We start from the raw sequence: 25,655 nt of genomic DNA on the forward strand, positions 1-25,655 counted from the left end.
CAAATACTGAGGTGATGGGACATGCACTATTTGAAATCATTAATGCAGAATAAGCCAACAGGAGGCCAGTCCATTTAAAATGGAAGCTTGGCCGCACCACTGAGGGACCTGGGTCAGAGGTGACCTAGAAGGGTGTCCATAAGAAAGGCAGGTATGAGTCAGCATCTGTGGGCCTACTTGGCTGCGTCACTCCCCTCGGCATTAAGTTGTGGAGTGAAGATACGGCTGTTTGTGAGCGCCACCAAACTTCTCTCGATATTCACAAGAACAGTTTCTCCGCCGAGCGTATCTTGCCATTAGGCCATTAGGTCAATCTAGTTCCAGCCATTGCCAAAGAATTGTTAAGCCAGGAGTCTAAGTCTGGGATTAATCTATAAAATGTTGAAAATCTTCTGGCCGTAAATTGGAGCCAGGGAGGTGAACTGGTAAACCTGGTGGATATGGACAGTCCAGTCCCAGGTATGCAGACTGGACTGAGGATGCATGCACTGAGTGCCTATGTACGCCCCCCGCCCCCCCCCAAGTCTCACTTAAAATACAGGACCATCCGGAAACAGGCAGTAGCTAGGGAGGGGTAATGTCCTGTGGGCTGCTGGACCGACTAAGGAAATACAAAGAATAACCATAGCAGATGTACTGAGAAAGTACCTTCATGAGTAATCGGACAAGATGCATACACATGCTGATACAGCTCTGGTACAGTGCATCAGGGGTTAGACCACCCCATCAAACTACGGCCCCCTAAACGATCGAAGAATCAGCTTTACTTGGGGTTGCCATGAAAAAAGCCAATGCAAATGCAGGAACCAAGAAAAAACCCCATTCTGGCTGTCCTGCAACAAACTGGCATTAAAGTGTTTTCGATGTGCACCTCGGCTTTCACAGGCCTTCCTATTTTGGGTAACTCACTACACAGATCATCACAGATCACCTGTTACATTACAATATGTCTGTAATAGGGTCCAATAAATCCTGCATATTAAAATTAAATTAAGCGAAAGCGGTATCGTGCTAATTTTTGTCCATGCTGTAGTAATACGTATCTAAAGTCCAGACAATGTGAAAAGTACATTGTCCTGCTGTGTTTGAATGGTACATTTAAAGGCCCACCCAGAAGGGTCTGCAATCCCTGACAGCCTCCGCCCATGTATAGAGCCCCTCTTGAAACCAACAAATGGGATCCTCTAAGGCCCAGAGTAAGTTTTCAGACAGGGTCAGCTTTAGCGCTGGTGGCGCCCAGTGTGACAATGTTTGTAGGACTCCCATGCCATAGCACTTTATATCACACACACTACATAGAGACAATCAATCTTAGATGTGTATATCAGTGTATAGGAAATGTTACGAAAGACAGAGGACTATAAGGTGTAGTGGTCACATGCCATTCATACCGGGTGGCAGTATAGTTTAATAGTGCTTGGTCTGGAGACTCACAAACTCAACATTTAAAACACTAACATGGTTGAGGGTTCTCCTTAATAACCAGAATTGTTTTCTATCCAAATGAACCCTTTTTCCAACATTAGGATAATGAAAGACTGGGGGAAAATAATAACGCTCTAATCTATAGTTTATAGTTTGCATTCAAATCATTGACAGCAGGTAATAGCTTCTATGTTAGGATTTTAACTTAACTGCAAGTAACCAAAGGATCTCTCAGACAAAAGCAGTAACCCTCTGACTTATTTACATGAGCACCTTTGTGATCTACATGGTACACGTTCTTTGCAGCAGGCATATTAACCCACGGCACAACCTTACCATGAGTCAAAGCTTCCACTAGAGAAACCTCCAATCTCTCTAGGAAGAACATTAATCATTGGCGTTATCTTTTTTATTTCTGTAATTTTTTATTGAGTAAAAAAAAATATATATTTACATGCAACACAACGCTCCCACCCAAAGTCAATGCTGGCTCTGTTCTCAGAATACAACGCAGAGGGTCACGCTTCTACATCAAATTCCTATTGCAGTGTGACTGTACTAGTGTTCCAAAGGTGTGAGGCTCTCGACATGTGTCTGTGATGCGCACCGGACAGAGTGCAATACGTTGCCATCTCTTCGTGATGGGAAGCAAACCTCCCACCAGTATCAACTTGAGAGAAGGACACACTGAAGAAGCCAAAAGTGGCTGGCGCGGTGTTCGATTGACCTCTTAACGTAAGTCTAAATGCTAAGATGCAAAAGCACTGTACCAACAGATATTACTCTGCCCAGCTCGATGCTGTCCCCCATTGGGTAGGTAAAGATCCTCGCCTGCTCCGATGGGAATCCACTTTCAGAGGCTAGCTGCAGCAGTGTGGCTCAGAAAACCATTTGGATCGATACACTATGGAGGCCCCATTTGTTAGCCGCATAAAATGTAACCCAGCACAAACTCTGCCCAATGAAAGTGGAGCGGCCATAACACGTGCCACCCTACCCCTGAAGGACAGAGGCAAGGCCAACTGCCTCCGGGGCAGATTGCCAAATTAGAATGGGAGAATAAACAAGTACCGAAACTGCTCTAAGGTATCGACCCTATATAGCACGGCCAAACCTCAAGTTTGAGCCATAAGAAAAATCGACTGCAATAATCACCCCTGCAAGAAATGAAGGGATATCATTGATTAACTGGGAGGTGAGGAACCGGCTCATGTCCCAGCGCCTGCACACCCTTCCCATGACTCAATACACACCCAAAATGAGTAATCTCGAAGGCCTAGGAATGCAAAACCGCATTGCCCAGACCTCAAGTCAATGGCCCTTTCGGACCTAAACAAGGCAGATACAAAACAAATAAATCAGGAACCGCCATTCACGGTCAACCCCGCATTTATTAAAACAAACTACTTTGAGCACATGGAACCATTGGAGCAGCCCCCAGGCGCCCAAACAAAACAGGGCGAGTTAAGGTCCGAATCAAGGATCTCCTGTCTGCCACACAGGCGCACCAACCACACTACATTTTGGATGTACCTTTTGTACGGATTCAGACATAGCATTCAGACTGCAGCTGCTATTTCCTAGTTAATCACAAGTATGGCTGAGAAACCAAACATTAAATACATGTGCAACAGTTAAATGAGCAGCATAGCCTAGGTAAAGTTAAAATTGACAACCACCTGTTCCGGAGCCCCATGTATTCTTTACTGCAAATCAATGAGAAAATGGCTCAGCGTATGTGTAAAATGCTGCAATAACCAATCAGCTTAGCCCCGCAATATCATTTTTTAAGAATTAGTGGGGCAGCAGAGAGCGCTTGTATTCAACAGACTCACCCGCCACCATCAGCCAATGAGTAAACAATTTCATTCCTGATGATTTGACCTCAGTGTCGTACTCGGTAATCAGACATAATATCGAAATTTTTATATCGAAATGACATAATAATCGAAGATTTAATATCGTAGGTAAATAATATCGAAATAAAGAAATATCGAATACAAAAATATTGTAATAAGTATGTATATCAATATATCGAAAGTAAGTATATCGTGAGACAAAATATCGACAATAAAAATTATATCGCATAATAGTAAATAATATAAAATAAAATAATGTATGCAACAATTTTATAATAATTATTAAAAGTTATATAGAAAAAATAAAAAATATTAAAAAAATAATATAATTAATAAAAATACATATATTTTTAGGAGCAGGTTATTGGGTTTATAGGGGATAAGGGTGGGGAGTGTTTTAAAATATAAAAAAATCTTTTGTATAAATAATAAATTTGTATATAAAAATCTATAAATTAATATATTTACCAAAATTAATAAAATATCGAAATATTAATATATATATATTTTTTAATAATTTAAATTTTTGGGGAAATATTTACACTATATATATATAAAAAGTTATTATATTATTACATAAAAAGTACATATATTTAAAAGGAAATATTTATAATGTTAAAAAAAAAATTAAATTTCCCCCCCCCAATTTTTTTTTTTTTTTTTTAATAGTTGTTACTTAAAAACTTAAAATGTAGGGGAATAGGCTAGTGAGTAATTAGAATAATAAATAGTATAAAAATAGAAAAAAATGAGGAAAAAGTATTAAAATAAGTTTTTTTTAAAATTTTACTAAAAAAATATATATTTTAAAATTTAAAATATCTTTATAAAATTTTATTTAAATATTTAAAATAATCTTGGCTATATATGTGATTATTGTGGTGGTTTTTGAATAAATTTATATTTATGACAAATATTGTTTGTACAGCATTTCTAATATTTTATTTAGACTGGAGCGGGAATAGTAAATTATATATAATTAGTGTCCAGCACTTACTTCAATTTAATGTAGACTAGAGTGGGAATGGTAAATTATATTTAATTAGTGTCCAGCATCTACTTCAATGTAATGTAGACTGGAGTTGGAATAGTAAATTATATTTAATTAGTGTCCAGCACCTACTTCAATTTAATGTAGACTGGAGTGGGAATAGTACATTATATTTAATTAGTGTCCAGCACCTACTTCAAATTAATGTAGACTGGAGTGGGAATAGTAAATTATATTTAATTAGTGTCCAGCACCTACATCAATTTAATGTAGACTGGAGTGGGAATAGTAAATTATATTTAATTAGTGTCCAGCACCTACTTCAATTTAATGTAGACTGGAGTGGGAATAGTAAATTATATTTAATTAGTGCCCAGCACCTACTTCAATTTAATGTAGACTGGAGTGGGAATAGTAAATTATATTTAATTAGTGTCCAGCACCTACTTCAATTTAATGTAGACTGGAGTTGGAATAGTACATTATATTTAATTAGTGTCCAGCACCTACTTCACTTTAATGTAGACTGGAGTGGGAATAGTAAATTAAATTTAATTAGTGTCCAGCATCTACTTTAATTTAATGTAGACTGGAGTGGGAATAGTAAATTATATTTAATTAGTGTCCAGCACCTACTTCTATTTTATGTAGATTGGAGTGGGAATAGTAAATTATATTTAATTAGTGTCCAACACCTACTTCAATTTAATGTAGACTGGAGTTGGAATAGTAAATTGTATTTCATTAGTGTCCAGCACCTACTTCAATTTGGGAAATAATAGATTTTTGAGATTATAGTAGTAAAAACACAGAAAATTATTAACATATTTTCAACAACAAAAATGTATTAGGTATTGTATATTTAGCAGAGTTAATATGTTCAAAATTATTTTATTTACATTTATGAAACATGTATATTTGTCCAAATAATTTTTATACAAAATCAATATTTTTTTAAAGAAGAAAATATAATATGCTTATATGTAATATGTAATATCACTTATTTATAATATTACATATGTTGTTAGTAAATAAAATATAACAATTAATATTAATATTTAAAATATTAATATTACGTTTTTAAACTTTACATTTTTATACAAAAGTTTTTTAGATATAGGTATATTTTTTACAAACAGAAATAGGACATCACAACATTGTGTAGCATTTTTTAACATTTCTAATAATTTTTAAATAAATATTATTTAATTCATAATATTTATTTGTACAGTTTTAATACATATTTCAAAATTATTTAATACCAGCAAGAAAAAAACATTTTATAAAAAATAGTAGGCATTTTGTAATTATTTTAGGTGATTTTACAATGATTTTATAATATGTTTCTTAGATTGGACTATTTTGTTACTTTTGGGTTCTTTCTTTTGTAACCGGGTTAGGTCGTTTTGTGTCATTTGGATGAAGAGCAGCTTGCGGTTGGGAGAGACTTCACGTCGCTTAAGGTAAGGTTTGTTTTATATGTTTTATGTGTGTTTTAATGTAGTTTTGAGAGTAGTATGCTGCTATTTACTGTTGTTAGATGTGAGTGAGTTGTATTTTAGTTTTTGAGAACGATTATTTACGTGTTGTAGCTACTCGTACTTTTACCTTGTTTTAGCTTGTTTAGAGAGTTACTATATCCATGTTTTAAGTATATGTAGTAGGAATATAATGTTAATACTAATGTTAGTAGTTGTTTATGTGTTGTTTTATGTGGGTGGGAATGTCTGTTTTATATGTTTCTGTTCTAGGTGTTCGCCATATCGGAAGTTGCGTTTTTTTTTTAAGGAAGTGTTTGTTGGTTTAATTAACTAATGGACTTCAAACACTTCCTTAAAGTTTTTTGTTTTCTTGGAGCGTTTCTTCTATTTTTAACTATTTTTCGGGATTTTTATCGTTATTCGACGGATCTTCATTGGATGGATTGTCTAAATTTGGAACAGTTGTATTTTTTCATTTTATTTTGGGTTAACTTTTCACTAACTGGATTATTTTGGTGAAGAATGATGTTACTGGATTTGCAAAATGATTGGTAAGTTATTTATTTCTTATTTTTTGTGGGTGGGTAATGTAAATATTTTTATTGCATTGTTTTATAGTTCTTATTTGTAAGTAATGTGTGCATATATATGTAATTAATTATTATATATATTGCATACATTAAAGAGTTTCAAAAATAAAGATTCCAATGTTATTCTGAATATTTAGGTTTCATTTTTAGGGACTGGTTTGGTGTTGAGATTTATTCAGAGTAGTGTTTTGGCAATTATTTTTAAGTATTCAATGCCTTTTGTACTAGGATATAATTTTACTTGTTCTTCTAGGTATTTGTGCATTTGCTTGTTTTGTTTTGATGTTTTAGGGACTAGTTCAGTTATGGATTGCTCCATTCTGAATTCCTGGTAGCGTTGTTCTTTTTGTAGGCATTTAATAAAATGTTCTAAACTTGGTTTTGTTCTGCCAATTGATTGTATAAAGGCATTGTGCCAACCTTCTACTGCGTTGTTAGTAAGCATGGGCGGAAAATCCGTTCCGCTCGCGGATTTTGCGGATTTTCGGTAAATTCGTGATCCGCGAACGCTCGCGAATTTACCGAAAATCCGCAAATTCGCACGCAGCGGATTTTTTTTTCTTGGTGATACAATTTTGCGGCGTGCGGCGTAAGTTCGCAATTGCGAACATGTAGGTGCGGCGGGCAGCAACAATCTCGCACTCGCGAAATTACAAAATTTGCAATTCTGCACAAGAAATCCACTAGCAAACAGCATAGACCTTCTGAAAATGATGATTTTTATCAGAATAACTCCTCAGGTTGACATTTGCCTGCCCTTTTTTGGATTTGAGGCCTTTTGACTTTCTTTGGATCACTTTTAGATTAGAAATCAACTTTCACAAGTAAGTTTGTTTGGGGCATTACATTTGCTGTTCTGCAGAAAAACGAGTTTTGCTAAACTGAAAGCACTCAGCAGGTGCAAAAGTTCAAATTCATCATTAGTAACCATTCCCTGTAGTGCTTCCTGACTGGGGCCCCTCCAGAGTTCAGTTGCTAGTTGCAACAATTGTATGACCCTGCTCTGACCCTCACAGCCGGATCATAGAATAGCTACAAGTAGGCCACAAAGGTCCTGGAAAAAAAATTGCACTGCAACAGAAAGCAAATTACAGATAAGGAAGCAGGTGCCAGACTGGAATTTTAAAACAGTGACACATTAATAAATCAACCCCAAATTAATTCATGTCAGTTGAAGCAGGGCAGGTGTGCTTGCTTTTTCCCCCCATAATCTACAGTGATGATGATGAACCAGAGGGTGGCATTGATGTACCAGAGGGTGGCATGGGTGAAACAGAGGGTGTCAGTGTTGAAACAGAGGGTGCTGTGAACCTGTGATGATGAACAGACGTAGAAACAACATAGTCACGACCGTTGCGTGCCGACAAGTAAGTTCGCAATTGCGAACTGGTATAAAATCCCCGCGAACTGGCAGAAACCCTTGCGAACACTATAAAAACAAAAAAATCCGCAAATTCGCGAGAATTCGTGGATTTTGCGGATTGCGAGTTCGCAAATACGCAAATTTGCGAACGCCAGATTCGCAAAATTCACCCATGCTTAGTTGTTAGTTTTAGATTCACCATTTAAGGTGCTTCTGTAAACGTTCCACTAGGGTATTAGGAATTTAGGGTTTCTTCTGTAACCAGATCTATGGAGTCTGCCTACCCAGGTGTCTTCAAAGTAGTCCAAAAATGGACTCAACTTTGCTTCATTTTGTTTATAGAAGGTGCTGTCTATTAGAATGTTGCTGCTACGTCTGTTTCCGGAACATAAGCCAGTGCTATGAGTTTTTTAATTTGATATGCAAAATATGAGTTAGTTGCATATTCTACACTTAAGGTAGTTTTTTGTAGATGTCTCCAAAGACACTGGTTTAAATGGTAGTAGCAGCTTTGAATGCAGGTATGGGGGTGGATTTTTAGGATGGTTGAAAGCATTGCTTGCTCAAAATCTAGGATTATTTTTTTCAGGAGAATAGTCATTTGTTTTTTGTTTAATTATATTTAATAATTCCATATATGTGGAATTATTTTTATTTGGTAGTAGTGCATACAGTAGTGGTATATTGTAGTTTTGGTATAGGCCATGTACAGTGTATAATTGGAAAAAAGGTTTGGGACAGATGTTAAAAGTCTCATCCATCATCCAATATTGGCTTTGCTGAAGTTTTAATAGGTTCATATTCGTTCCAAAAATTATAAGTCTTTTATCATTGTTTTCATTGTCGTAAATGATAAATGGTTGTTTGTTTAACGTTATAATTTGGTTGGCATTTAAACTGATATCACTATATGTTCTTGGAGGTGGTGTGGTAGTAGTAGTAGCTCTTTTTGTTCGTGCTAAAGTTCTTTTTAGTGCAAGAATATTTGGCCTCTGTGTTGTGGCAGTTTTAGGGATTTTTGGAATTTCTTCTTTTAATATGACGTTGGTTTGTTTTTGGGAACCTGTGCTTGCCTCTTTTATATTTTCTAATGCTGTTCTAACTTCAATTTCTGTTACGTTTGGTGGATGGTTGTGTTCCCTAGTATAAAGTACAGTTGCTTCTCTCGTTGTTGCCCTTCCATAACACTTGTTGGAATAATATTTGCAACATTTCCAATTTACTTTCATTCCATATTGTTTTTCTTGGGTATAAGTGTAACCCATTTAGCATAGTAATAGCTTTCCTTTCTGGCTGGTTACAAATTCTGCTCCTTCAGTAATTTTGTTGTTTGTAAATCTACAAGAGATATATTTAATAGTAAATTAAAAGGAAATGTTTGTTTTTAATCCTAAGTAAGTGAACAATAGTCTTGTATATACTTACTTGTTTTTGAAATCTGTGAAATATTTTGATATGCTTTATTCTTTCTTTGTGGACTGTGTTTTCTGATGTTGTTTGGTCTGTTAGGAAAAAAGTAAATTACAATGTTATTACTAGAATTTGTGTATATTTTGAGTTTCAGTGCCAATTTTTGCTATAAAAGTGGCTACTAATAAGTGTAGGATTGTTATAAAAATTGTGAAGATACTTACTTATTTAGTTTTAGGTAGGGTTTTGGAGTAGAGTTGTCTGTTCTTTCTTAGTAGAGTATATTGTAGTGTTATCTGAAAAAAATAAGTAGATATGTGTTAGAAAAGCCACCATGTTTGTAGGTTTTAAACATTTTACCAGTTACTTTAGTGCTTTAATATACTTACTTAGTGAGTTGTATCTTTGGTATTCGGATTTTGGAGATCTGTATTTTGTCAGTATAGTTTTCTGTAGTGTTAGCTGAGAAAAAAAAGTAGATAATTGTTATTAATTAGAACAAGTGCTATTTTGTGTCGTTTTTACCAGTTAATTTAGTGTTTGGATATACTTACTTTGTTAGTTTTATTTTAGATATTGGATTTTTGTTCTCTGTTCTTTTTTAGTGTAGTTTTCTGTAGTTGGATCTGAATAAATAAAGTCGATATGTGTTATAAATGTTAACGTGTGTTTTTGTTTAGAACATTTTACAATTTACTTTACTGTTAGAATATACTTACTTAGTTTGTTGTATCTTTGGTTTTCGGATATTGTTCGCTGTTTTTTGTCTGTAGACTTTTCTGTAGTGGTAGTAGAGAAAAAAAAGTAGGTATGTATAATTAATTACAACATGTGCTCATTTTTTGGGATTGTTCCAGTTAATTTAGTGTAAAACTATACTTACTTTGTTAGTTCTATCTTTGTTTAAGAGTTGTGTAGTCTTGTTTTAGTTACTAGAGTTTTTTGTAGTGTTAGGAGAGAAATTAAAAAGGTTAGGATATACTCATTATAACTTGTATTTTATTTGAAAGCTTTAAACATTTACTTAATATAGAGATTATATTTACATTTTTAGTAGTTTCTGTGTTTTCAGAAAACAGTTGTCTGTTATTTATTAGTAGAGTGTTCTGTAGTTGGTAGGGAAAAGGAGAAGTGGATATTTAGCAAGGAATTAACATTGTAGCAGTTATTAACATTTAGTTTATTAGAGTTACTTACTTGAAATCTCTTATTGTATCCTGTTAATATTGATGTTCTTGTCGGTGTGCTGCAATTCATCCAGAGATGTATCTCCTTTCGTTTGTTTTAGCAAGTGGTTTGTGTTTAGTGGGTAATTGTTTATATAGAGGATTGTAATTAGTAATTACTTTGCTATTGGTTATATTACTAATTCTGTGTGTTGATTGGTTAGTTTGTATTTTTGAATTTCAGTTGTGAGTTTCATGTTGTTAAATAAGGCAAATGCAATTTACTTATATTTAGAAAAAAAGGGAAACAATTTTATATAAATGTTTTGGTTATATAATAGATAATAATTATTTGTTTAAAATGTTTTACAAAATGTAAAAAAATGTATATTTAAATAAGAAGTGTGTATTTTATTGCCAATAACATTATATTTTGTAAAAATAATGTGTATATATATATATATATATATATATATATATATATAAATTGTCGATATATTTCATTACCCGATATTATTGTTGACGATATTAGTGATTTCGATATTTTAGTTCATGTGTATGTATTTTACTGTGATCGATATTTCTTACCATCGATATATATGTAGTCGATATTATTGATATCGGTGTTTTTGTATGTCGATATTGTGTATCCGATATATTTGTATGTTTATAGTTAAGTATAGGATGTCGATAATAGTGTATTCGATATATTTGCGCCGATATTTGTGTATCACGATATTGTGTCTTTCGATAATATGTCAGACATTCGTCGTACTCTTCAGTGGACGTAGCCAGGGCACTAGTGGAAAGGGTAGAAAAGGGGCAGAGATGGCAAAATGTGACATTAAGGCCGCGTTCCGGTTCTTGCCGGTACATCCGGAGGACTTCCAATTGCTGGGCATACAAGTGGACGGAAACATCTTTGTGGATAAGGCTTCACCCATGAGGTGTATAATATCATGTGCGCTGTTTGAGAAGTTCAGTTCATTTCTGCAGTGGGTTTTCACTTGGATAACGGGAAAAGACACAGTGACACACTAACTTGATGACATCTTCCTGGTGGGCCGGCCTGGTTTGACGCACTGCCAGGCAGCAGCTGGGCAGTTTCCAGAAGCTCATGGCGACACTGGGTGTCCCCTTAGCACCGGAGAAGACCCAAGGTCCAAGCACGGTTTTGACATTTCTGGGGATTGAACTTGATTTGGTGGCTATGGAGGCCAGGTTGCCGGAGGGTAAAAAACTGCACATGAGGTTGTTGAGTGATGACATGCTGGCCAGAAAGAAAGTGACAGTAAGGATGGTACAAGTGTGACTAGGGCATTTGAATTTTGCATGCCGGGTAGTGAGAGCGGGAAGGACATTTTGCAGGAGACTGAGCAGGTCACTGGCAGGCCTCACGCTACCTGACCACTACATGTGTTTGTCGGCAGGGACACAGGAAGACCTAAGAATGTAGTGCAGGTTCTTGGAGGAATTCAATGGGATACCCATTTCCTTGAATTGTTTCCACTAATAGTTGCGGTCATGTTGTGGGGGCGGAGGCTAGCACACAAAAGTTTTTCTTTCAAGGTAGACAACATAGCAGTGGTCCAGGTGGTCAACAGACAGTCCGCAATGGAGGAGCAGGTTTTAAAGGTATTGCGAATATTCATGCTGAGTTGCTTGAAGTATGACATTCAGTTCAGAGCAAAGCATGTCCCAGGCCTAGAAAATTACATTGTGGATGCTTTGTCTCGTTTGCAGAGGGAGAGGTTCCATGAGCTGACCACGGAGGCGGAAACTAACAAGATACCGGTGCCCCAAGGGATGTCGTCCGTAGGAGAAAAAGGATGCTGCAACTGGTGGTAGGATCCTTAGCACTTTCCACGAGGAAGGCCTACGGACTAGCGTGGCAGGAATTTCTGAAGGGAGGTGCAAAGGGGAGGCCTGGGTCATGGGCCAGGGAAGAGGATGTCGTTCAGTTCATCTTAACTTTGATTCAATCAATCAATCATTGTGCTTATAAAGCACTCTACTTAGCCGTGAGGGTCTCAAGGCGCTGAGGGGGCAGTTGGTGGGTGCCTTTACTGCTCAGAAGGGTTTGTCGAAGGTTACCATAGCGTCAAACCAGAAAAGCTGGGTAAGAGGTTGCTAGAGGGTTGTGCCAGGGAGACAGGCAGAAGACAGCGGGTTAGGTTACCCGTGAATAACGTGCTGTAGGTCAGAATGATAGAGGTGTTACCACAGGTATGCTGCCACCGGCAGGAGGCAGTATTGTTTGCCGTATTAATGTGTTGGCTATATTGCGGGGCTTTCTGTGTTTTGAAGCAGTTGGGAAGGAATGATGTACCAGGGCGGCAATGGAAAGAAGTACAGTGATGCGAAAAAGGGAGCGATACAGTCTTCATCTTCCACAGGCGCTCGAAGATAGATAAAAAGGGGACGGGGAAGTCAGTGGCGTTGTGGGCTAGAAGGGATCCCATGATCTGCCCGGTACGATGCAGGTGCCTTTTGCGGAGAGGAACACGGAGGTAGGTCGCGTACGTTTCTTGCAGGACCTCGGGGCAGGAAGTGACGGCGGCACAGCTTCTATGGGTCACGAGTCGGGTGTTAAAAGTACTGGGGGAGGTACCTGAGGCATTTGGCACTCATTCTTTCAGGATTGGGGTGACTTCTGATGCGGCGAACAGGGGGTGGGGCTCAGAGAAGTTAAAATAATTGGGACGCTGGTCATCAGATTGTTACAAACGATATATTCACTATATTAAAGCAGAAAGAGGGGGATTGAGGTGAAGGTGGGAATGTGAACTTTTTCCTCCCGCATGTGTCTTTACAGGTGCAGTAGCAGGGCCAGAGTCAGAAGTGCTCACAATCTAGATTGTTGGGCATTCTTTTGTCAAGTGGAGTGAAAGACACGAGCAGAAAAAAGGAAATGGCGTAAATCTAGGATTGGACCCGGAATTGTTTAAAGTTTCTTGGCACAGAAAAGGGGGCATGCGTTGGCATGAGCTTCTCTCCCTTTTAAATAAGTTAATGCGTCAACATATGTGTCCAGATGTGCTGTTAATTCACTTGAGAGAGAATGATTTAGTGGTTTACAAAGGGCTGTCTCTATTGAAGCAGATGAAAAGGGATTTGCGGGAGATCAAGAGGCAGTGGTCTGGATACTTTGTGGTGTGGAATGAGTTTATTCCAAGAAGGCATTGGAGGGGGGCTGAGAGGCCAGTTGCCATGGATAAAGCCAGTAGGAAGGTGAACATAGAGATGAGCGTTTTTTTGCAGAGAGGAAGGTTTTGGCAGGGTAGAGCACCCAGAACTATAGTATTAAGTAAATCATTTTTTCAGGGATCATGGGGTGCATTTGTCTCGCTTTGGGATGGAGCTATACTTGGTTCAAATAAAGGAGGTCCTGGATTCTGCCGCTATCCAAGAAGAGGCCTAGAGGTTGGGGGGTCAGAAAAGTCATAAGGACTATTTCTGAGTGGCGTTGGTTACCTATTTTTGGCCAGTTGTTACTGTTTCAATTTATTGTTGGGGACAAGTAGGTAATGAGGTTAGGATAGGTTATACTTAGTGGATAGATTTGTAGACAGGTAGAGAAGAGGTTACAGGGTTTAAAGGGTTAACAGAAATTGAGCGAGTAGATAGATCTTTGGAAAGGTTGACATGAGGTTACAAGGTTTTAAAGGGTCGAAAGTCATTGATCAAGTTGGGGTCTGTTAAATAAATTGCAATTGTGTTTGGGGAAACATTAGAGGTGGGTGGTGGACGATGTGTAGATGAAGTTTGTATAGTTATATATAGTTTTGTGAGGCAAAGGCCGAAGATGTGTTTTTGCAAGGTGCACCTGTCTTCAATAAAGCAGCCTTTTTCACACTTATGGTGAGTCTAATTCATGAAGCTTTATTCGGTACATTTAAAATGACCACAAAAGCACAAAGAAAAAATACACAATATAACAGATATTACAGAATTCAGATCAATAAAAGGAAATACCATAAAAATACATACAAAATTCCTAAATTTACATGCTTTTACGTGCATTAATAGACTGATTTAAACATGTAGCAGTTTAAAAACAGATATCAACAGATTCCAGATTAAATATTAAACTCATTGCCTGATTAACTGTACGTACACCATATTTGACAAACATAGGTTACAAATAGGCTATTCGAAAGTTCATATACAGTTTACAAAATAATAGAAAGTGCAGAGTGCTTTGTTTAGAAATGCCATCGCACAAACACGGCCTTATCGGATGTTTCTTAAGGTTCGGTAGGGCCACTAAGTGGTGTGCTACCCCAAACCTCAGTCTGGTTAGCACAAACGTATGAGATGGCCTAGCCATCAAAACTAGATAAAGTGGGAAACCTTCAATAATAGTGTATCTGCTGTAAAGCATGACAGTGGACAAAGATCCACAGGCTGAAACCCGCTTCCTCGCCCTACTAGCCAGAAATTTGGTTTTCAGCTCTACTTTGGGGATCTGGGAGACGGCAATTGAGTCAGCCAGTACGTTTATGTTAAATATTTCAGAAAAACAGTCAGCAACATATTTAAGCCAAGGGATATTTCTGTGTTTATCCAGTAATAAACAATCCTCTATTATAGATCTATTAAAAGACTTTTCATCCTGAAGCCAAATAGAACGCCAAACCATAAGTGGCCTTAAGAATGATAGATCAGTTAAAAAATTAATATCTAGTTCCCGATGGATCAACTCAGTGGGGGCGGAGAGAGGTAAACACAAAAGCTTTTTTTAAAAGGTATTCTCCTCCTTCTGCAAGTTATGATCACAACTGTGACCCCAGACACCCGCCCCGTACAATGTTATAGTGACACATCTGGCTTGGTAAATTTGAAGCATATCCCTAGTCCGTCTGTCCCCAACTTTTGCCGCAAATCTAAAAACACCATGGGCTTTTTTAGCCATTTTATTACTAATATTATTAAATTCGTTAGTCCATTTTCTGTCTTTTGAGAAGGTTATATCAAGATAACAGAATTTATCTACTTGTTGCACCTTTTCACAATCTATAAAAAAAGGCATTAGTAAATTTGCTTCTGGCCCCACAGGTCATAGTGTACATTTTCCCCTTATTAATGGTAAGTTTTCTATCCTTGATAAAGGTGGAAAATCTATTGATCAGACGCTGTAGTCCATGAGGAGTTCTTGAAAGCAGTACAGCGTCGTCAGCATACAATAACACTGGCACAGAGACACCTTTGATCTGGTGAGTCAATTGTGGTTTGTTCCATGCACTTCGGCCGAAATGAATCACCCATGATGTAGCATCAGAAACCAATGCGTTCAACACGGGCTGAGCCTGGGGCAAAACTTCCACACCGCAACGCCCCCCAGGGGCTCGGAATGGTGCATACCCAAACCACAACAGCCTCTCACCCCCGAATGCTAATCCTCGCCATATTACCAGAATCACGCGCCCCAAATAGCCAGGAGGCCAGAGCAACTGACCCTAAAAGGTGTTGCCAGGAGCCAATAGAAGCCGTCAACAAGAGAAAGGGGTGGGAGACTGGACTCACCCAGGAAATCACAGACACCCTACGCAGTCTCCTGGCACACATTACGAGTGTCCAACGGGGAACAAAGCAGCCGGCCGGCACCTGGGATGGGGCAGCTATAAGTACCTGGCCCCAGCCCCCAGGTGCTGGAAATGACACAGGGAGAGCGCCGGAGTAGAGGGACTCCCACGGGGGTCCCTAGGAGTGGAACGCGGTGAGTGTACAGCAATAAGGGGCCGCCCTCTTAAGAGAGCACACTGCGTGCGCCACAGGCAGACACAGCACTCTGAAGTTTTCCAAGTCTAGACTTAAACAACTTATCCAGTTCAATTTTTTTGGTTTAGCATTCTGGGGTTTGTAGTCCTGATTTTGTAATGGGATTAGAAGTCATGCCAACATTTGGAAAGTAGATAGAATGTGATTTTATAACAAGCATTGTTAAATGCATTAGAATTCACCTATGTGATTAATAATAAGCTGTTTTTTGTTGTACGTTGTAGCTTGCTGAGTAGTTGCACAATATAAGTTCCAGAAAGCCTGTTAAAGTGTTATGACATGTTTAAGTAAAAAATGGCAAAATATTGTGCTGTAACGTGTGGTATAGTGCAGGTAAGTAAAAGCAACATTTTTGAAAAATTAAATGAAAGCGGGAAATAAGAATTAATTAATGTATTCTGCATTTAGTAGGGTCCCTAGAGCTTTTGGCCCTGGTTCAACTCCACCTACTACACCATTCAAATAAAGCTCCTTTTAACTGCAAGATAACTGCAATAGTGTCTGCCTGTATAGTAGAGAAATATAGCAGTTTTAGGTGTTTAAAGGAGTTCTGACAACTTTTGGGCCTGGCGCCACTGCACCTGCGGCACCATTCAAATCGTCACTCTGTTGTCAGCAAGGTAACTGCATTTGTGACTGCCTGTTTAGTGGTAAAATACAGCAATATTAGGTGTTTAGTGGGGTGCCTAGACCTTTTTGTCCTAGTGCTACAGCACCTGCTGTACCATTCAAGCCATGCCCCTATTGCCTGCTGGATAAAAGCACTTATGACTGTCTTGTTTAGCAGTAAAATTTAGCAACAGTTTGGGTTTATTGGGGTCCTTAAAGCTTTTGGCCCTAGTGCCACTGCACCTGCTGCACCATTCAAATCAAGTCCCTTTTAACTGCAAAATAACTGCAAATGTGACTGCCTGTTTAGTAGTCAAATATAGCAACATTGTGTCTTTAGAGGAGTTCTCACAACTTTTGGGCCTGGTGCTATTGCACCTGCTGCACCATTCAAATCATGACCCTGTTGTCTGCAAGGGAACTGCCCTTGTGGTTGCCTGTTTAGAAATAAAATATAGCAATATTATGTGTTTAGTAGGGTGCCTGGAGCTGTTGGTCCCGGTGCCACTGCAACTGCTGCACTATACAAATCATGACCATGTTGTTAGTAAGGTAAATGCACCTGTGACTGTCATTTTAGTTTTACACTGTACCTGCTGCACTATTCACATCAAGACCCTTTTGACTGCAAGGTAACTGCAATTGATACTGCCTGTTTAGTAGTCAAATATAGCAATATTATGTGTTTGGAGGACTTCTGCTAATTTGTGGGACCAGTGCTACTGCACCTGCTGCACCATTCAAATCATGACCCTGTTGTCTGCAAGGTAACTGCACTTGCGGCTGCCTGTTACGTAGTAAAATATTGCTTAGCTCATGCATATTAACTTTATTTCCAATGTGCAATCTGTATTAAAACACTTATAATTTGATCATAGTGACTAAACGGATTAGGTTGAAAAAATCTATCCGAAAATGCCTACAAGGTGCAAAGAAAGGTACTGAGGCATGATTAGGAAATGCCACAAACGTTCTAAGGCTAAAGCATCTGCTTTACCCAACTAAGTAATACAGATTAAGCATTCCCGCATACAAAAAGCAAGCATTCCTCCATACTGTTAGAAGCTGATTGACTTTTCCTTGGTAAGAGATCTTATCTTGACAGTGAAAAGGGCTTTAACAGTGTGAACAGCTTTACTAGAAGTATTGTAAATGAGTGCAGCCAGGGGAAGTTAACAAAAAAAAAAGGTTCGAAACAAAATCGAATGAACATAGTAATTCGGCAATGGGCCCCCTTTTAAGATATATTAAATACAAGAGATTTCACAAGCACAGCGCAAACGCTGTGCAAGCGAACCCTAAAAGTAATCTGGGGATGTATTTTCCCCATTGAATTGCATTGAAGCTGCAACAGTTTCAGAAGGTAGAAGCTGAATTAATGCCATTTTTTGGCTCACAAAATCGGGAGTCTCCCACCTAGTTGAGGTTTGCTATGGATAAACCAGATTTGAAAAATGCCCACCATAAAATACACCTTTCATTCGGGGATACTGGGATTTGAAATGCCTGCCATGTCATAGTTTAGTGTTTCTGCTGGGTGTATGGCCTTCCGAGACCCCAGCATTTCCTGCTTCCCCCAGGGTTTAGGTTTTCAAAATGCAAATAACAGCTGTCATCTGACTTTTAGCCTCTAACTTTTCTAGTGTCATATCTTGCAATTGACATCTTATTGCGCCAATAGGACAAAAAAAGAATGATCCTTGGGCAATACAATTTAAAGAGGCTCTTAGCATAGCTTATTGTTAAGAGAAACCAGATTTACATTAGCTCAGTCACGCTGATAATGTCTCACCGAAATCCATAAATACCAAAGTAGGGGCCAAAACAGTGATTATCAATATTTATAACGAAATAACTCAGATATACATTATAATAGGCAAGGGGGAACCCATCTATAAGATAGTATATACAGTAACTACTACAGAGAAAAAAACAAGTAAAAAGGGCAAGAAAGCCAAGAAGAGGCCCTAACGATGTTTCTCTGATTGTGAGAAACATAATTCATGGTTTCTACGTAGTATGCCTCTTCAATGGTAAAGTCGGCCTTTCGGTCCCTTTTATGAAATACTCAGGACCATCATCAGCAGAAGGTGTGGGTCACAGATTTCATCTATTGCTTATGCTGCTCGACAGTAAGAAGACAAGCATAATGACCTACAAAATGAAAGATCAGAGAGATTGTTTGATAGTAATTTGTAGAGATGCATCTCTTAGCATACACTCCAATCAATGTAAATAGGATTCACTTAAAACTTTACATTTTCAGAACATGAAATCACAATAGGGGTAGGAGATGATGGGATGGAAATGATTGGGTCGGGTAGGAAGGGGGGAGTCTAGAGTACTGCGGTGTAAAGGTATAACAATTCATTGAAACAGAGTTTCAGGTTCAGGAGAGGCAGCAGGGTTACCTATGTCCATCAGTATAGACCCCCATAGTTTAAGAACTGTTGAAAGAATGTTCAACTCTTATGGTGCTGCACTGTTTGAATTGTTCCCTGTTGTTTTGTTGCATACCTAATTTGAAACTTAATGCTCCAGGTTGTCCATGATTTACTTCATGTTGGAACTCATTGGGCTAGATTGTTCACCCCCCTTTCGGACTCCTGATATTTTTTTTTACTGTTGCGTCTTGCCCTTACAATGCAGTACGCAAACTCTTTAATGCAGTCATTTTTCTATCATTTACTATTGGTATACTGTATTTGATTAGACAATTATTGACAAAAAAAGACAGTGGTTCAGCCACCCCGGATCATCTGCGAACCTCAGAGGGTTTGACCAATTTCAAAGGGGAGCTCCTTAAAGCTCTCAAATCTAACTCACTTGTCTGCTCTTAATTCCAGGCTGGAAAGTTTTGTTCTAGCCTGGGCCTCACTGCTTGCTTACACCTGTTCAACACAGCCTTGACCTTACTGAGCCATACCAAACATTGCAACTCATCTGCACAGATTATTGCTAACTGGATATCCAAAACGTGGCATCAATTGGCTTGTAAAGGTAAATACGATTTTTATACTACCTGGTGATGTTTCTGTGACACCAGGAGGCCTAGCCACAATATTCCGTTTGCTAAGACTTTGTTAGAGCCTCTCCTGCATGCATACTTGACAGCCAACACTTCCCATACAGGCACCCACACACCAGAAAATCATAAACTGAAGTCAGGCTCGTATATTATATAGGTTCTGTGACACCACAAAGACTAGGAGCAGCATAGAGTTTGCAGCAATACAATTGATTTAATCTATGATCCTCGCACATGACTCACATATCTTCCCATGTAGACCAAGCGCTAAAGAGCCACCGTCAAACCGCAGAAGAAAGTTTGGGCTTGCAATACAGCGGGCGAGGTCAAATCAATTCAAGATTACACTATTAATGTTGTTAATGACAACAACAAATTAGGGGGATAGAAAAAGATTAATTTATGTCAATGTCCAGTAATTTAGGAATGCTTGTATTAACTGAAGCAACAGCTAAGAAATATTAAGTACCTGCAAGTTAGTTATGGTTAAATCCACTAGAGCACTTGAAACAGCACAAAAGAAGGACAGTCAGAAAGCTAGGAAGATATCTCAAAACAAAGCCAGACTGGCCATTCTTCCATTCTTGCATTTTTCATCTGTGCTGGAGCTAGTGGGGTGGTTTTATAGGCGGAGGGGCTGCCATCATGCAACCACGAAAGCTCCCCATGGCCTCTCTGTAGTTGTAAAAAGAACAAATGATGAACGGAATGGTGAACAATATCAAACGCTTACCCCCCATTACAGAGATCTGGGCCTAAATCCATTGTTTTTTTGCTCACCACACCATTCCAGTTTGGACTTAGCTATATGTAAATCAGTCTTGTCTGCTCCCATGGGAACAGTCCAGCCCGAACTGCCAAGCCAGGTCCTCCCAGGACCAGAAACAAGCATCTTAGGACTGGTTCCAGGATATTAGCCAGAATTGCCTGACTCAGGTGGCATGGTGAGCACAGGACCCACATTTGGGCATACCCATCCCATTTAGGACGACAAATGCAAGAAGAGCAAATGATGGGTGGAATGAGGAACAATGTCAAACCCTCACCCCAGTACAGAGATTCGGGCCTAAATCCATGCCATTCCAGTTTGAACCAGTCCATATCAACCTATCAGTTCTTATAATGGGGGCTTGTCACCTGGGGGATATGGGGCTCCAGGCACTAGGTCCCAACATCCTTGGCTGAAGAGCCATGTCTTGAGCTTATTTCTGAATTCTTCAAATGAAGGACAGGTGCATAGGGGAAGGGTGAGGCCGTTCCAAGACTTGATGGCGAGGTAGGAGAAGGAACAACCTCCAAAGTGGTTCAGGGAGGTACGGGAGGGATGGGCCAGAACAAGGGAGGCAGAGCGTAGTTCTCTCCATTCAAACCAGTCTTGACCCTGCTCCCCATGGGAACAGTCCAGCCTGAACTGCCTGAATTCAGAAAGCCTAGAATGTGGGGTTGTGTGTTAGAACTTCTCAGGACACTACTTGTCACTACATAAGTAGTACAATTACCGAGTATAATTACATTGAAAAGGTCATTTTGCGAACAGAACATCACTTTAACTGTGTTTTTTAAAGTGAAATTCAGTTGTTTTTTTAAAAACATATGTTAAGGAGTAATAGCAAATCCTAACCATAACTTCGTTTTAACCGTAATAATTTCAGTAAATGTAAGGATTTTTGATGATGTTCTCCCACATTTTATTTGGAATTATTCTCTTTCCCACTGCACACATTTTAATATTAAGGATTGTGGGGGCCCTGGGCAAGATATGTTTTGAGGGACCCTGTTACGAGCAACATTGAATTTTATTACCCATTTACTGCTACTTCAACCATATTGTTCCTATAATATTGAATTATACATTAAAGGTTAAGATACAGAAATACACAGTTGTGAGCTTGAGAGAAAGTTCACTTTCCCATGGAGACCCTCAGGAAGGTGGGGGCCTGTGGTGTTTGCTGCTTAACCAGTGTGAGTGTGGTCTGGAATTTTGGATGGATGATGCTGTGGAATGTTGGGTGTGTGGAGTTTTGCAGAGGGCTGCTCCTGGTGGGGCTCTTGTTCTATGTAACTTTATCTTGATCCTTTCATTTTAAATGAATACTGTCTTAAGTTACACAGGCACCAGATCATCTCCTTATTGATTACCACAGGGCCCTGAGCAATTGTCCATGTTGCCCATCTCTTAAAATGTCTATAGCCACAACTAGCCATGTCCTTTCACTGTGTGTAGCAGGTGTTTCCCCGCAGTGCCTGACCTACATCCAGGCCTTGGGTCCAAATCTACGATGGCAACTAAACTCAACTCCACACAGCCTTTGGCCTAGAACCCCTTAAGTTAAGCAGTGCTTGGTCTCCACTTCTGAACTGGCTGTCTCCTGCGACTACACTTTCATGCAGAAGGGCATTGAGAGCAGCGCACAGGGAGACCGATGAAAAGGAGCACAGCAGTGATTTGGATGGTCACACCTCAATCACCAGCACAAGCCCCACCATTTTGTGCCTAAACGGGGGAACCTCAAATTGACTAGTTAGCTGTATGGGTAACACAAAGAAAGGACCACTCACCTCACACCACCACAGAAGCAAAGACATAGGACCTATAGCATTCAGCACACTATCAAACAGAAATAAAGGACCATGCATGCTGATCTGCCCCTATAGAAACAGGCAGAGGACAATACCCTGGTAGTTTTTGTTGCATGAAAAGAGTAATAGGACTAATCCACAGATCTTTTCCATCACTAGATAAGGAAGCAACCATCTTGGAACGACTGATACATTATGCAACTTCACCAGAGCGTGCCCATTGATCTCATCAACACTCTAACCCACAAATCGATTGACACTATTTACAAAAGGCCTACAACTTCTCATACTCCACAAATATTTCTCCCCCCATACTACTTCTCTCAGTATTTGACCCTCTCTCCCCCTTTTTCTTCCCTAACTTTCATACCATACTATGGAGCCAATGGTTCCACACACCTATTCCATCAAATACCCCCCTAACCTCTCAAAAAAGGTGGCCAAAAGCTTCAAACATTGTCTACTAAAATCACATCCAAAAACTCCAATCTCTGACCCCTATTTTACAAATAACACTGGACACATTACAAACGACATCATCTTCTACACCAAAAGGAGAGCACAATGGGGGAAAGCCTTTTTTCGCCCTATTTTCAATTGCATCAACCAAAAAAAACGCACACGGTCTCACATTAACTATCATTCCCTCCCCGGTCTACAAAGCAACTGCTACATTTACCATTTATCATAATGGGATTATCCTCATGCAGGCAGCAGACCATAACCTGAATTTACTGGACAACATCTTCCTGAGCATCAAAGTGAAGGTTGCAAGGTCCTATTCCACCTCCCTAACAAACCATTCTCCTAACCCTCTGTCATATTCCTTACCTGACGACCCTTCCAGACATTCCCCCTTGGTATCCCATTGTTCACATACATCCACCCCAGACCAAACCGACACCCCATCTAATGACATACACCCACATAATCTCCACTCCTTCCCCAGCACCACCACAAACTCTACAATACCCACTTCGCCTCTCACTCGCATTACCTCGCCCCCAGATCTACTTCACACCCCTGCGTCGTCCACTACCACTCCCCATCTCCACAACCGCACCTTCGCCCACCCTTTAGTTAGAACATCCCTCCCCAACTCCATCATCATCCTCAATAACTCCATTGCGGATTCTGCTCCAATCTCTTTTTCTTACACACTTACTCCAGATCAATCCGCTGGTCCATCTTCTCCCTCTCCCTGCACTACAAATCTCACAATTCCTCCTCCTATAGCTCATTCCAATACTCCCTCACGTCCCCTCTTCACTTCCCCCTTGCAAGTTACCACCACTCTACAGGAATGTCACACAACAAATCAGATCCTCCAAAAGTACACATCAATACCCCTTCACATCCCCTCTCCACCCATTCATTCCCCACGGACTCCGACACTGAAAAACCACCATGCGTCGAACCAGTTCACGTCATGCCCCGGGACACCACACTAGCAATAACACTTCCTCACCTTACCCCAGACTCTATGAGATACTACTATCCCTTCAACAAATAAAAGAGGACATCCAAACTCTTCATGACATGATCAGGCATCAACCCAAGCCACAAGCGAAACCTATGCACCCGTAATGCACTAGCCCCCCGCCTCAACTCCCCAAATGGAATACTGTACCCTACCCTAATGCCTCTTCACACCCGACCAGGGAAAATAGAACCCTATCTCCAAGTGAGCTCACTTCCCTGCTTCATTCCTACGAACTCCCTTCCCTACCCTTTAAACCAGAGCACACAGATGACACACAGAAACTGTCCTTAATCCAACCCATCCAGTCCAATGCATCTAGAATTACAAGGCACACCCCCAGAGGTATTGATGTAAATAACCTCAAGAGAGTACCCATCTCCCATGACCAGAACACCACTTTGACCAAGGCCCAGCTAAAATGTAACCTACTAAACTGTAGATCAGCATCACGTCATGCCGCTGATATAGCTGACATCACTATAACCAATGAATCTGACCTTATCATCTTGGCGGACACTAGTATAAACAAATCATTCACACCCATCTTAGATATTTTAGTTCCCCCAAACTATTACATCTCAAGACTTGATAGATTTGATAAGTTAGGGGGTGACATTGCCTGCATTCATAGGAACAACCTCTCCGTGACCCGCTCCAACTCCCCAGTATTCTCTTCATGTGAATACCTCTGCCTAGACATATCAAGCAAAAACAAACCAATATGATCACTACATTCTTTCTACCATCCTCCTGGTAACAACCTTACCTTCATCGAACACATTATGGATATTTTAGCCACAAATGTCGGTCAACAGATTACTCAGATCTTCCTGGGGGACTTCATCCTCCACTGGAACGATCTAAATGTCCCAGAGGTCAACAGCCTCAAAACTTTCCTGTCCGACCTCAACCTGTACCAAATTTGTGATATTCCCACCCACGATAATGGCTCAACCCTGAATCTAGTGATCTCCAAAGTAGACTCCATCCAGCTAGAATCGATTCTTCCATGCGACTGGTCCGACCATCACATAATCACTTTCCATATCAAGGAAGTAGTTAAATTACTCTCTATCCAACCTAAGAGAACACAAATCTGGAGGAGGAACCTAGATAACCTCAATCCTATCGCACTCGCAACCGCTAACCACATCCTCACGCCCCCATTGGATGGATTAGAGGATGTACAGGTCTTGACCAATCACTACTTCCACTCTATAAACAGGGTACTTGACAACCTAGCACCCCTACAATTGAAAAGAGTCACCACAAAAGACTCAAACCCTTGGTATCATGGTAGGCTAAATGAAGACAGAAGATCACTGAGAGCAATTGAAAGACAATGGTGATCCGCTTCATCCGCTGCCCACCTCAAGCTACTAAGAAGCACCAGAAACTCCTATTACTGAAAGATCAGACGTTCTAAAGCTGACTTCATCTGTAAACAATTAGACCAAGTTAAGAATCGCCCCAAAAAATATTCGAAATAATCAAAGCTCAATCTAAGGGTGTCTCCCACTCCCTTCAAGCTAATCCAGAAACACTCCCCAATTGTGAGGAGTTTGCCGCCTTTTTCACAACAGACTGAAAATTTAAAGCCAGAACTACTTAATGACCTATTATCCCACACCCACCCACACGTTAACACCACGCTGACCACACCAGTGGCCCCGCCTAACTGTTCTACAAAGCTCGACCTCAAGAACAACGCCTCCTGGACCTCCTCCAACTCTACAGTGAAGAAACTATCTTTTTTTTTTTTTTTTTAATTTTTGGAAACCTTTATTGGTGCATCAAAAGAAGTACAAATAGTGGCCTACAACACTCAGGCCGGCCACAAACATTATTAAGCACATGGCGCATACAATACAGTGATGCAATAGCACAGC

Source organism: Lissotriton vulgaris, chromosome 8 (assembly GCF_964263255.1).
Source record: "Lissotriton vulgaris chromosome 8, aLisVul1.2, whole genome shotgun sequence".
NCBI classification, from domain to species: Eukaryota; Metazoa; Chordata; class Amphibia; order Caudata; family Salamandridae; genus Lissotriton; species Lissotriton vulgaris.